Source organism: Pongo abelii, chromosome 4, assembly GCF_028885655.2.
Source record: "Pongo abelii isolate AG06213 chromosome 4, NHGRI_mPonAbe1-v2.0_pri, whole genome shotgun sequence".
In the NCBI taxonomy this organism is placed as follows: Eukaryota; Metazoa; Chordata; class Mammalia; order Primates; family Hominidae; genus Pongo; species Pongo abelii.
In genome coordinates, this window is record NC_071989.2 from 81,790,134 (window position 1) to 81,804,155 (window position 14,022).

The window sequence follows — 14,022 nt, forward strand, 5'->3', positions numbered from 1 at the left end:
ACTGCTCTTGACAGATGGCTTTTGCCTCTTACCTAGGTACTTCCCATACCACTGGGATTGTTGGCTTATTTTTAAAAAGATGTTAAAAATGTAACAAGAAGGAGAGGGACCTAAAAGGAAAGGATTTCTCTAAGAACTATCTCCACCTTTTATTGTAAGAACCATTGTTAGTAATCCATGCTGTAAGGAAATCAGGAGAGTAGTTACTGCTGGGAGGGGTCCCAACTGGAAGGAAGCACAGTTGCACACCTAGGTGCACTAATGTTCTGTCTCCTAACCTGGGTGCACAGGTTATGTTCAGTTTGAAACTGAACTGGTATGTTCAGTTTGAAACTTCATGGAGCTGTATACCTATGACATATACACTTGACTGTATGTATATTATGCCTCCATAAAAAGTAAAAGAAGAAACATTGCAAATGAAGATGACCAATTAAGAACTTCACCCTCTTTTAATCTGGAGCACAAAACTTTGCAAGAAGCGTAAGTTAAAACTTTCCTGTGATACAGACCCAGGTATTTGTGGCTCTGCTAAAGACCTTAGCAATGGCTACTGTCATGGGTTCCTTTTGGTGACCTCCTGTGAGCAGATCTCTCTTTAAGGCTTTGGACACCTCCAGTGGAGAAAGAGGAAAGGAGGCAGAGCAGAGGTCAATTCACTCTGACTCCGACCTCCCACAGAGACCAGACTGTTGGTTCCTGCTCATTTTCCACACTTCATTTCTGATTTTAGTGACTGTCAGCACTAACATGCCTATCACAGATGCCTGCCTGGCCTAATGGAAAAGACTAGATGGCTGTCTGCCCTCAGCAGAGGGATTCCCAAGAGGCACCTCACACCACATGCACACGTCTTCTTAAGCTCAGGATCTCCTGAGTTTTGCTAGAGAAAGCCTAGGAATAGGGTGTATTTACCAATTTATTTTGTAGTAGTTATAAACAAGTACCCTATGTTAAATTAAGTTTGGCCTAAAGCTGCCCCCTTACATATTTTAAGTTTGGCCTAAAGATTTCTCCATAAATAGTGAACTGAAACCTAACTGGATGTATAAACAGGCTGTAAATGACTTTTGTACAAATCATTGAGTTTCGACCAATCACATGTGGCCAAGTGTTCAAACCACGTTCAAACAAGACAAACCCTGGGCTGTAACCAATCCAGCTGTTTCTGTACCTCGCTTCCATTTTCTGTCCATAAATTTTCTTAGACCATGTGGCAGTGCTGGAGTCTCTCTGAACCTGTTCCGGTTTGGGGGCTGCACAATTCACAAATCGTTCTTTGTTCAATTAAACTCTATCAAATCGAATTTGTCTAAGGTTTTTCTTTTAACACCTAAAAATTGTTTCCAAAGATAAAAAGTATTTTTTTCTTCCTCAAATCTCTGGTTCACCAAACTCCTCACAAATTTATATTAGACAAGATGCTTTGTGCTAGAAAGAAGCAGGTTGACACTCAGTGAGACACACGAAAATTTAACCAGCGCACTCCGCCTTCCAAGAATGTAAGTGGTGAAGGGGATGGAAGTGGTCTGGTAAATGAAACAAGATTGATCAGATATTGACCAATCAATATTGAAGCTGGAGCATTGGTACATGGGGATTTATAATACTCTTCTTTCTAACTTACATAGTTTTGAAATTTTCCATAATTCTAAAAGTTTTAACAAGACAACAAGACATTTAAGGTGAGTGCCAGATGGCCAGTGTGGATGATTAAATCTAATATGATCAAATTCGCAAATGAAGACAAATGTTCACATTATAAAAGAAACTGTCTTTTCATTGAGGAGGAGTCCTTCTCATTATCAACAGGGTTTGGCATTAAACAGGAAGTCCTAGAGGTGAGGGATTTTTCTCATGTCAAGTGCTCATTTTGTAAAGCTATTCCACCTGGTGCAGTAGACAACACATGGGCTTTGGAGTCAGGTTGACCTCGGTTTGAATACTAACTCCGTTGTTTACTGGCTATGTAATCTCAGAAGCAATATTTAACTTTCCAAAACTCAGTTTCCTCAACTCCAAAACACAGAATTGTGCTGTGAACCAAATGTGTTAAAGTGCTAAGTACAGTGCCTAGAATATAGAGGGTGTTTACTTTTATCACCGTTGCATTAATATTACCAACATCATTGAAACAAAGACCATGCATATGGTATAAATTACACTGACGCGTAATCTGTTGTTTTCCTGAGGTATTAGCATTCCTTTCCATGATCTCTGATAGTAGTAACATTTATCAGCTTAAGATTTACCAAGAATCTGTATGATTTTAGTGATTTGAGCCATTAAGCTAATTGGGTCATGTTGTAGAATTCTCTCTCTAGATCACATTCACTTTCTTTCAGTTCATATGTTGTAATGCCTGGAAGGTCACCTTTGACATCCTAATCACAAAGTTAAAGGCCTTTTCCTGTTTCTCCTGCTCTTTGGTTCTTCTGCAGCCAATGGGCTATTGGCCACTCTTCATTCTTGAAATTACACTATTTTATTGTCTGACATGATGCTGTGTTGTCCTGGTTCTCTTCCCACCTCTTGACAGCTTGTTTCTTTTTCTTCATTAGCTCCTTCTTTACCTACCTTTTAAAAATGAGAAATTATTTAGTTCAATCCTTGGCTCTGGCTTTCGTAGAATATACCCTCTCCTCTTATTTCCAACATCGCCTCCATGCAGATGACTCCTGAAACTCCACCCAAAACCTCATTGGCAATCAACACAGCAAAGCAATGAACATTTTACTTGATCACTGAACCTTCACCAAAACCTCAACATCTAGGTATAAGTTTCTCTTCTGAGCTCAAAACTGTCTTTCTCTACAGATTCCTCCATTATTCCAATCTTTTAGGACTGAAATCTCAACTTTATGTCTTCCCTTTCCTCTATGGAAAGTATCTAAGTAGTGACCACTAGAGTTTGGATATGATTCGTTTGTCCCCACCAACCCTCATGATTAAATTTCATTCCCAGTGTAGCAGTGTTAGGAGGTGATGCATAACGAGAGGTGTTTGGGTCATAGGGGTGGATCCCTCATGAATAGATTAATGCCTTCCCTGGGGTTGGCGGGGGTTGGGGGTGGTGAATGAGTTTTCACTCTATTAGTTTCCACAACAGTTGGTTGTTAAAAAGGAGCTGGCACCTCCTCTCTCTCTCTCTCACTTCCTCTTGCCATGTAATCTTTATAGGAGCTGGCTCCCCTTCACCTTTTGCCATGAGTGGAAACTTCTGAGATCTTCACCAAAAGACAACCACAGTTTGGTGTCATGCATCTTGTATAGTCTGCAAAACAGTGAGCTAAATAAACTCTTTTTCTTCATAAATTACCCAGCCTCACGTATTCCTCTATAGCAACACAAAATAAACTAAGATAGTGACCAAGTCTTGTTGATTCTTATTTCACAGTGCTGGTTATATTCCTACTGACAACAAGCTAAATCGGACTCTTTTACCTTTCCTAGGATTGCTGAAAAGGCCCCTTAATGGTTTCCTTGATTTCAACATCACTTACCTCCATTCTATACCCCACATCTATGTCAAACTACCCCTCCCCAAAACACTGTCAGACCATGCCACTCTGCCACTCAGAAGCCTTCCAGGACTCCTCATGGCTTACTGGATTGTATCTAAAACCTTCAGCTCAGAGTTCAAGAGCCTCCACAATGGGCCTCAACATACTTTTACTACCTCCCCGTCCCTCAACTTGTCTACATAAAATAACAACTCCAGATAAACTTATTTCCTCATTCTCTTTCAAATATACTTTCATCCTTCCATTCATCTTCCTTTTTCTTAGACTACTTTCCCCACCAAAACTGCCTTCCTAACCTAATCCTAACTCCCAAATGGGACCAAGGTCAGATCTCACTTCTTTAGTAATGATGTTCCTCATTCCCTAAGTTGAACTAATCGCTCCTTTCAAAAAAGTTTCCACAATTAGTATTCAGATAATACATTTGGTAATTAACCACTTACTGCCTACTGACATCTTTTCCATTATTGCTTGCTACTATTAAGTGCTTTATTATTATTTAAGTTTTCATATTTGTAAATCTTGTATCTCCAACTTGATCGTTTACCCCTTCTTTTAAAAGGGGCAAGCCTATCCTCTTTGTATCTCACAAAGCATTGAAGAGTAACTTGTACAATGTATTAACTTTTTGTCCAAATAATTTTAGAAATGTTTACCTCCAATAGTTAGGACCTATTCACATGGCTTCATATTCTTTCAGTTAATATGTCTTCATGATGGTCCTCAGAGCTTTGAGAAAGCATGCATCTCCAAAATGTGTGTGTATTCTGTCATGGTTTGTATCCTGGATCCTTCCTCCTGGCTTCATGTACTACTTACTACATGGCAGATTTGGCTTTTAACTCTACCCTTAAACCAACTGACTATGATTTCTAAACATAGAGAATAGACAGCTAGATTAGTTATGCTGTAGTAATGTGAAATAAGAATTTTCTTCCCTCTACCCTACACAGATCTTATTCAATAAAATTGTTTTTAAAAATGTGGGCTTGATTACTCACTGTTATTTTCATCTAGTATTATGTTAAATATTCAAGTATTTTGAAAATAAATGAATGTGATATGTTCATTGACCTATTTGTAAGAAGCTAGATATCCGCAAATTGTGAAATACAGTCAACTAGCAATTATCCTCATACAGATCCAGGCTTTACCTTATGACTAGTGATCTGTGGTCTGCTGCCAACCAGCTCTCTTCTTCCTCCAGCTCACACCCAACCTACTTTACCCAACAACACTGAAAATAAATGTTCACTTGGTCCAACCTACTAAAATCAATCTAACACAGGTTGAAAAATAAGTATCTTATGTGCCAATCTCCGTTGATTTGTACCAGCTGCCTGGATTGCAGTGATGCAAAGAATTCTAAAGCTATATCCAGATTCATTAGGAAAGGCCTATTAGTGAGTCTGCTATGAGCACAAGACAAGATGTGTTGGCACTTGAACCATGAATTTGCAATCTCCAGCCAAAGCAAAACTTACAATGTGGAGTTTCTTGTAGGGACCAAAGTAAAACTACCCCTTTGCCCTCTGAGGTTTTGCTGAAAACTCAGCTGAAAAAAAGATTAATAGGAGAAAAGGCATATAAAATTTTATTGTAGTGTGCATAGCACAGGGTATCACAGGAGAATGACAGAAGTGATATACCCTTTTCCATAGGGGAGGAAGGAGATGGGAAGTGTAGACATTTCTTTTAAGGAGCAGTAATGATAGATCACAGGAGAATGATAGAAGTGGTATACCCTTTTCCATAGGGGAGGGAGGAGATGGGAAGTGTAGACATTTCTTTTAAGGAGCAGTAAGTCATTAGGGAAAAATAATGCACTTGGGAGGTGGGAGGCAGACATTATGGGAAGGTGAGGGGTGGAACTGCACAGGAACAAAGGTCATCTTATTATGCAAATTGAGTCCCACAGGAATCTCTTGGAGCTGCTCTCAGAAGAATAGATGAAAAGTCTGTCTGGGCAGGGTGACTATTCCCAGTCCCTTCCTTCCCTTCCCTTCCCTTCCCTTCCCTTCCCTTCCCTTCCCTTCCCTTCCCTTCCCTTCCCTTCCCTTCCCTTCCCTCCCCTTCCCTCCCCTTCCCTCCCCTCCCCTTCCCTCCCCTTCCCTCCCCTTCCCTCCCCTCCCCTCCCCTCCCCTCCCCTCCCCTCCCCTCCCCTCCCCTCCCCTTCCCTTCCCTTCCCTTCCCTTCCCTTCCCCTCCCTTCTCTTCTCAGGTGATTAATCTTTCCTGGTTATTTGATGAGGTCCCTAAGGAAAGCATTTAAGATAATTGCATTTATTTTGGAAAGAAGCTTTCTTGGTCACATAAAGAAATTCTAGGAAGAGTCCCTCCTTGTGCTTAAGAGACAAGACAAAGGTAGAGGAATCTTCATTCTTAGGCAGCTTCTAGGGCTCCTCAGCACATCACAGCATCAGTCTTTGGGGCATCACTTTCTGGGCCCCAACATTCTCAAAGGCAAAGATTCTGTTTTATTCATCTCTACACATCTTCCTCTCTTCCCCTTTTACTAAGTCATGGCAGATATAGCCTGCTATGAAGTTGGCACCATTAGAGAAGGTATGGTTGCTTAGCTGTATCTGTGCCTAAAGTGAACATGTGTACTCTTAGTCACACCCCGTTTCTACTTCCACTTCTTGTGGAAACAGTCCCCATCTTCATTTAGAAATCCATTCATCTCTTATTTTCAGTCTACATGGTTCCAGGGAGATGACCTTAACACAAGCTCATTGTGACATGTGATTCAGACCACCAAACATGATTATTACATTTTTCAATAACTGGCTTAGAAAGGATATTTAACCCAACAGGGACAATGAGATACCTTAGAGTTTTCTTCTGAGGTGTTTGTGAGGGAAACAGTCACTCTTGTTGCTTGCTGGATTTGAAACTAAGAACTATCTTGCTGTCACATGGAGTTGAGACTTTAAAGCTTACCAAAAAAAAAAAAATGACCAAGTCAAAATATGATGATAACAACAGTTGTGATTAACTAACCTACGCCCCCAAATCTATCATTCTGAAGCCCTGAATACCTTTCGTTAATAAATTCCCTTTTCTGCTTAAGCCTTTTTGAGTTTTCTATCACTTATTACTGACACAGACTCTCTGAGACAAAGCTTTATAAGGACCTTCTTTGACTCCTATCAACTGCAAAAACAATATCTAATAAAAAAACATGAGAAACGGCTGTGTGGGTGGTATTTATGCTGATGTTAGGAAAGCTCATACCCCGGCAGCAGAAAACACAGCAATTCAAAAGCACATGTTCTGGGAAGTGACTGCTAGCTGGGTCTGTTTTTTGCTTTATATCATTGCTCTCTTCTGTGAGTACTAATAATTGAGACTAGGTTATATACTTTATAAGTGCTTCAACAGCAGTGCAGTTGGTCCAGGAAGGGAAGTTTGGCAGCTGAGTCACCTGTAAAGATAGTGTGTTGCAGGAAATCTCCAAATCAAGGAGAGATGCCTTCCCAAGGAGAGGTGGAGCTGGACCGGGCAGATGTGGGAAAAGTTGGTTTCTAGCCACAGGCTTTTTCTGTAGGCAAATCAAACCAGCCTAGGTTTCCAATCTAGGCACAGAGAAGGCACTCCAGTCTCAGACACCTTGATCCTTTCCATAGACGACAAAGAGGTAATGGGGAGAGGCCATAGCCTACTCATTCAAGAAGGTAGTTCTCAGGATGAAAGTTCATCACAAATGTGTCTGTCCTCTCTGGATTTTGGCAGCTTTGTTGCATGACTTGAGTACTGGATCACGTCAGAACGTTACCTAGAGGAATATGCCCACTGCTTACTGAGTATCTTTGACATTCTTAACCTTGAGTAACTTGAGGAAACAGTAGAGTCTATGATTTGCTTCATCTTAGGTTGATATTTTTTCCAACTACAAATAGTAGTTTCCCGCTTCCCCAAGATCAGACTCAGAGGGTGCCTTAAATGTCAATGCTGAAATACTCATTTCAGCTCCAGGAAAATAAGTCTGTTGTGTCTCAAAAGATTTGTTCTCTGAGGCAAAACTATCTTTCGTTGCAACGCCCCCACAAAAGCCTGCATGAAAGGGTCACACAAATATGTACAAAGGAAAGATCAGCGAAGATTTCCTTTCTTCTCTCTCTGTTTTTTTTTCCTTTTAGCTCTGAGCTATGAACATGCTTAAAAGTCCGAGTGATGAGATCAATTCTGAATGGTCCTTGTTCTTCAGGATAAGTTCAAAGGTATCAAAAGTCAGCCTTTAAGGCTGAAGGAAAAATGCTTTCTACTTTGCCGCCAAAAGAGTTTAAAGTCTGGGGGCTTCATAGAAATTCCAAGGTGACAACCAGGAGGGAAGTCATAGATTGTTCCCTGACATTGGAGGATATGGCTTTTTTTTTTTTTTTTTTTTTTTTTTGGTAGGGAAATCAAATCCACACAGCTGTGCCTTTAGAACAATTAGACACACCTAGAAGATCACATCAGGATGTTAAGAAAATGAGACAAACAGTGAGCATTCTGACATCATATACACTGATTGGCTTTTTAAATTCTGGGGCCTTTTCACACAGATTTTACCCAGATAAAAATGCAAGCATCTGAACCATATGCTTAAGTGTTTTCTCTGTGCTGCTGGCTGGAGCAGCTGGCAAAACATGATCTAGGACTGCTAAAACTGTTCTGACAAAAGCACTTTAGTGGGGTCTGCAGGACAGGGTCTGAAAGATGTCAGAATTTTTAAAAGGTACTAATTGCTCAAAGGATGAAGCAATCCCTCTGAAAACTAACCCAGCATTTTAATAGAACCCAGAACAATACTGAGAATCTCAGAGGGAAAATCTGCTTGTTTTCTAACTCCTGCTGATAAAGAGGAAAAGCATAACCACTAAGCATAGGGCAATTGGCTTTTCAGGCACCTATGAATCCTTCAAGAACTGTACACAAAACTTTAGCAACTGAGCAAGAAACAAAAGAGCAGAAGCCTATCACCAAAGCACTGTTGGAAATAAGGCTATTTGGCCTCCATGCAAACCTCTGATGTCTGTCAGTTTAATCCTTCCAACAGCTCTTGCAGAGGTCCCCAAGGAAGACAGTGAGGGGACTGTGGCCAAGGGATGTGGAAGAATGTCCTGTCCTCACAGTCAGGCCCATTAACCCTCCAGGGAGAGCTCAAAACCCACAACAGATCTCTGACCTAGTTATTTGGCTCATGCAATCAATGGCTGTCTAATAGGAATTTATCAAACCTATGAAATCTTACGTTACTAGGCAGTGAAACCAAGTAAGGACTAAAAAAACCAGATGCCATCTGAATCAATCAGGACTTGGGGACATGGGTCCCCATCGTGATGTTTTACACAGCCACAGTGCCTCTCTACATCAGAGGACCTCACAGATTCTGGGCTTCTGATAATCATTTCTCAATCCTGTGAATGTAAACCAAAACTAAAATTCTAAGTTCCTCAACCATCTGAATGGACCCATCCTCTAAGCCGGGGGCATTCCAAAATTTACCTAAAAACTAGCTGAGGCCATGATGGGAAGGGGGAGCTGGACATGCCACATTATACCCTCCTTCCTGTTGGAATTCAAACACAGCTGACCAGCTGTAACACCAATACAGAGACCTTAAGATTGATAGAACAGACTCTTAAGCCTGATAAGTAACATTTACAATCTATTCTCTCTGAAGCCTGCTGCTGGAGGCTTCCTCTGCATGATAAAACCTTGGTCTTCATAACCTCTTCGTAACCTAGACATTCTTTCTATAACCCAGACATTCCAGGTCCTTAGATAATAACTCTTTCAACCAATTGCCTATCAAAAAATCTTTGAATCTGGCCAGGCACGGTGGCTCATGCCTGTAATCCTAGCACTTTGGGAAGCCAAGGCGGGCAGGTTGCCTGAGCTCAGGAGTTCAAGGCAAGCCTGGGCAACACTACGAAACCCCATCTCTGCTAAAAATACAAAAAATTAGCTGGGTGTGGTGGAGTACACCTGTAGTCCCAGTTACCCGGGAGGCTGAAACCAGAGAATTGCCTGAACCCAGGAGGTGGAGGTTGCAGTGAGCTGAGATTGTGCCACTGCATTCCAGCCTGGGTGACAGAGCAAGACTCTGTCTCAGAAAAAAAAAAAAATCTTGAATCCGTCTATGACCTGGAAACACCACCACCTCAACTCCCAATCCCCCTGCCCTCCACTTCCAGTTCTCTCGCCTTTCCAGACCAAACCAATGTACATCTTACATGTATTGATGTGATGTCTTATGTCTCCCTAAAATGTATAAAACCAAGCTGTAACCCAACCACCTTCGGATGCATATTCTCAGGATCTCCTGGGGCTGTGTCACAGGCCGTTGGTCACTTACATTTGGCTCAGAATAAATCTCCTCAAATATTTTACAGAGTTTGACTTTTTTTGTTGACACCTATTTTATCAACAGAGCTAGGAATTTGAAGATGAATAAATAACTCAATATCTAACATACACAAATACATCACAGTAGGATCCTTGGCTCTTGATCCCCATTGCCAATGGCATTTTCAATAAGAACAGATGAACTAAATTAAGCAAAGAAAGATGGTTCCAGGATAGCCATTCTAGTCTCCAAATGAGCAGTTAATAAACTGTTACTGCTGGCTGAAAAAATATGATATAAACAAATAACAACATAAAACACATCCCAGGTTAGTCAGTATACACACAAAACACATTAATCTCTGATGATACATCCAGGAATTAATTGAGTATAAAATATTGTATAGAAATGAGGACACTCTCATGGCAATGAAGAAGAATAATGGTTTTACAAAATACAGCAGTGAGCCCAGCAACCCATTACTCTCCCCTCAGTCCCCTTCCTCTCTGCCTTTTCCTTCTGCCTGAGATAGCAATGCACAACTGACGGAGTCGCCCGAGATGGCTAAACGGAGGGCATGACTTCTGCAGATGAATCACAGCTGTGTGGCCTACTGCTCCCTCAGAACTCAACCAGAACTCAGGAGCGAGTCGCTCAGAGATGGTAATAGCCTCGTTACTGAGGTTATAAAGGCAGCAACGTGTCTTCTCTGAAAGATAAAACAGTATTATCCACATTTCATTTGGTAAATTAAATCCCTTTGAGCTTATTCACCATCTTGAAGATGGTGCTATTCTCTGTGAGCAGAAGTTTCAAAGTGAGATTATGCTAATAACTCATCCTTGTGTCTCATTGGCTTATCACACAGGGATGACTAGTGACATGGTATCTGCACAGAGGATGCTCTCCCCTGTCTCCAGAATATGCTGGCGTTCAGCCTTCTGCTTGGCTGGAATTTTTAGTTTTGGGGTCTTTTGATGTTTGTTTAGGGAGGGAGGGAATATTATTATTACCTTGACGCTACATACCTTGGAGGTTTTAGAACTTCTGGCACATCTATCATTTATTGAGCACCTACTACATACCAGACCCTGTGCTTAGTTCATGCACATGCATTATCTCAACAATTGTCTCGAGATGGATACCATATCTCTCCATACGCAAACTGATATGTCAAGAAGTTAAATTTCTTATCCTAGCTAAAAGAAATAGTAATGATTTTAAAATTGGAAGCTAAATATATATCTATTGACTATCTCAGAGCTCCCTCCCCAGGACTGTAGCTTTGCCCAACCATCAGAACCAGGAAGAAGCTGCCACTGTGTCTGTGAACTGTAGCCACACAAACATGTGTGCAATATTCCTACCTACACAAAATGTGAATGTGTCAGCATTTGCCCAACTTCTTAATAAGGTACCTGCCATTCTTCCCAGTCACTGGGAGCCCAAGGACAGCAGGAGCATTTATTTCTTCCTCTGCATGTGAAAATCTACAACTCAACCTCAGTACATAACCCACGGCTAGTAAAGTGGTCAAAAGAAGTACCTAGAGCCTACCAAAATAAGAAACATGCAAATGGTATGTGAACCATCCAGTGTTACCAGCTCTCTGGTCAACCTAGTGCTGACTTTCCTACTTGGCCTCTTGGGAAAGAGATAATGATCAAAGTAAACAATTTTACCACACGTTAGAAAGTTCTAGGTATGAGATAATTAAATTCAGGGAGAATACAATCATAAATTAATACACTTTTTTGATTATTTATGAACATATATGGTCTGGTTAATACAGAGAATTAGAATATGAAAAGAACCATATTGAAGATTATTAGTCCTCAACATGAAGACAAGCTGATCTCATCACCACCTCTGGTCACCTATATTTCTCTTATTGCAGCTAATCAATATGGCCCACTATAGTGGGAATAATTATGATTACGTAACTATGTATCTGAAATTTTATCAGGTTAGAATCTGCTCAGCCTTTCCCCAAATCCATGTCTCCCAATTTTGCGAGGCATGTGGTCCACAAGAAATCACTGCTCTTCCAAGAATTGGTATAGAGACAGTCAAAGGTCACCAAGGGTCACCAAGTCACAGGGCAGTTCTCAAACTTTTCCATCAAAATCTCTCGAGGGCAGAGGGAGCCAATACATCACTTGGAGGGTGAGCCCAAATGCCTTCAACAAGTGAATGGCTTCTTCAAAGTCTCATGTTTGTGATAATCTTTCATTTTTGCCCATAAGTCCACATATTTCAATATAAAAATAATCTTTTTTATTACTTATGTACTTAGAGTTGAAGCTTTAAGAATGCATCCACGAATCTAGTATTTCAAGTGCCACCTTACATTCTGAGGGTCGAAATACGGAATCTAATGTCCTCAGTTCTTAAAAATCAGAGCAAAGGGTAGAAGAGAGAGAAAATGGATGAAAAGAAGCCGTCTGGTCAACTGAATGACAGAGCTAAATTTATTGTAAATTGATAATAAGAACAAACCCTAGCCTGCTCTATTTTAAAGAAGACTGTGCAAATGTGTGTGCATTGTCTCCCAGTTACACAGGCAGTATAAGCACCATTTCACAGCAAGGATCACTTGTAACAGAGCTACTGAATGGCTCATTTCCCTGCAACCAGGGGGCTGACTCATGGGAATGTTTCTGCACTGACCCAGCCTGGAAATCCCCAGAGAACCTTCCCTGTCTCTCATTCCCTCCTCAGCAGTGAGGTGGGGAGATGAGCCTCCTCCCGAGGTTCTCAGGCACCATGTCTCAGCTGCCCTTAGCTTGACAGGCCAGTCTTCCCCGTGATTGGAGTCTTCATAGGGAATGGGTCCCAGAGTGTAGTAGAAGTGGCTGCCATGGTGAGGTCCTGTTACACATGCTTCAGGCTGTTGCCACCAGGCCTTATCTGGCCATCTGTGCGTATCTGTGAGGACAGTTGCCATGGCACCAGCCTGTGGGCAGTGAGAGAGGTGCTGGAAGGGAATTCAGAGCCTGAATAACCCTGGGGTAAGTAACAGAAAGCGAGGAGGCAGTGCAGGGAGAGGTAAGGAAGGTGCTAGAAGTTCTATGAGATTATGTCAGAGATAGTGCTGCTCCCTAAAGCTCCCTCAGAAAGAGCCACCAGTCTCCTTCCCTCACCAGACCTCCTTGGGCCATCATGGCTGCCTTGGGCTCTCAGCTGGGGCCACATGTTTACCCTTGTCTGGCACAAGGGCATTTGCCATGGCCTCCAAGCCTGTCTTCCCCTCTGGCCTCACCACTATACCACCCACCACATCCTCTCCTTTCTGCTTTCAAAACCTGCTCTAGGAATATTCTCTAGAGATCCTGGAATATTCCCTGACACACTCACCTTTTCTCTCATGTCCATACAAGGATAAAATAGATGTATGTATATGTGTGTAAGGTGTTTTAGTTGTGAGCAGCAAGCCAGACCTGGAAAGAAAAAAATCAAAACAGAGTAAAACAGTGAATCTAAAAAGAATTAAGTGAAAAACAATTTCTATGATTTTCAAGTAAAGGAGGAGAGCATCTGCACGGGAGTAGAACCTCTGTTCCCTCCAGAATACTGGGGGCCAAGGGGTAGGGAAGGTTGCAATATCTTCTGGTATGAGGACAAAAATCCAAAAAAAGGAAAGAGAGGCAACAGAAAAAGGAACAGAGAAAAAAGAAAAAAGGAGACTAACTCAAGAGCAGGGGAAAGCAAGGTCACTTCATAGTCAGAGAGAAAATATTTTGAGTGATTTTGGAACAAAATTACCTTCAGACTTTGCCCACAACAGAGTCTGAAGAGATTGAAAGCGCGAGTTGAGTATAGAAGAAACAATTGGGTTTTGAATGTTCTCCTCTGTGAGCTGGGCAGAGGAACTGGAACTCAGAGCCCAGGATGGCGATGATGACTGATATTTATATGGTGCATACTATATGTAGGCACTCTTCTGAGCGCATCCCATGTTTTAATCCCCTTAATGCTCACCGCAACTCTCTGAGAAGGCAATATCACTCTCCCCAACTATAGTTGTGAAACCTGGGCCCAGAGAGGACAAACAGCTTGCCCAAGGTCACACAGCTAGTAAGTGGGGCACCCAGGATTTGAACACAGGTGGTCTGATCCTGAACCCAGCCCTCTTTACCACTACCCACTAGTGTGTGTTCAT

The 14,022-nt window shown here is 41.6% G+C and overlaps 1 long non-coding RNA gene across 1 annotated transcript; it reads right to left on the reverse strand.

Annotated features, from left to right (window-relative positions):
• Positions 1-1,763: 1,763 nt before the first annotated feature.
• On the reverse strand, positions 1,764-13,302 carry LOC103890654 (uncharacterized). Its single transcript, XR_010139975.1, has 3 exons — positions 13,218-13,302; positions 6,354-6,461; positions 1,764-2,577 (listed from the first exon to the last, which is right to left on the reverse strand). It is a non-coding gene; the product is annotated as an uncharacterized LOC103890654 (long non-coding RNA).
• Between the last annotated feature and the right edge of the window lie 720 nt (positions 13,303-14,022).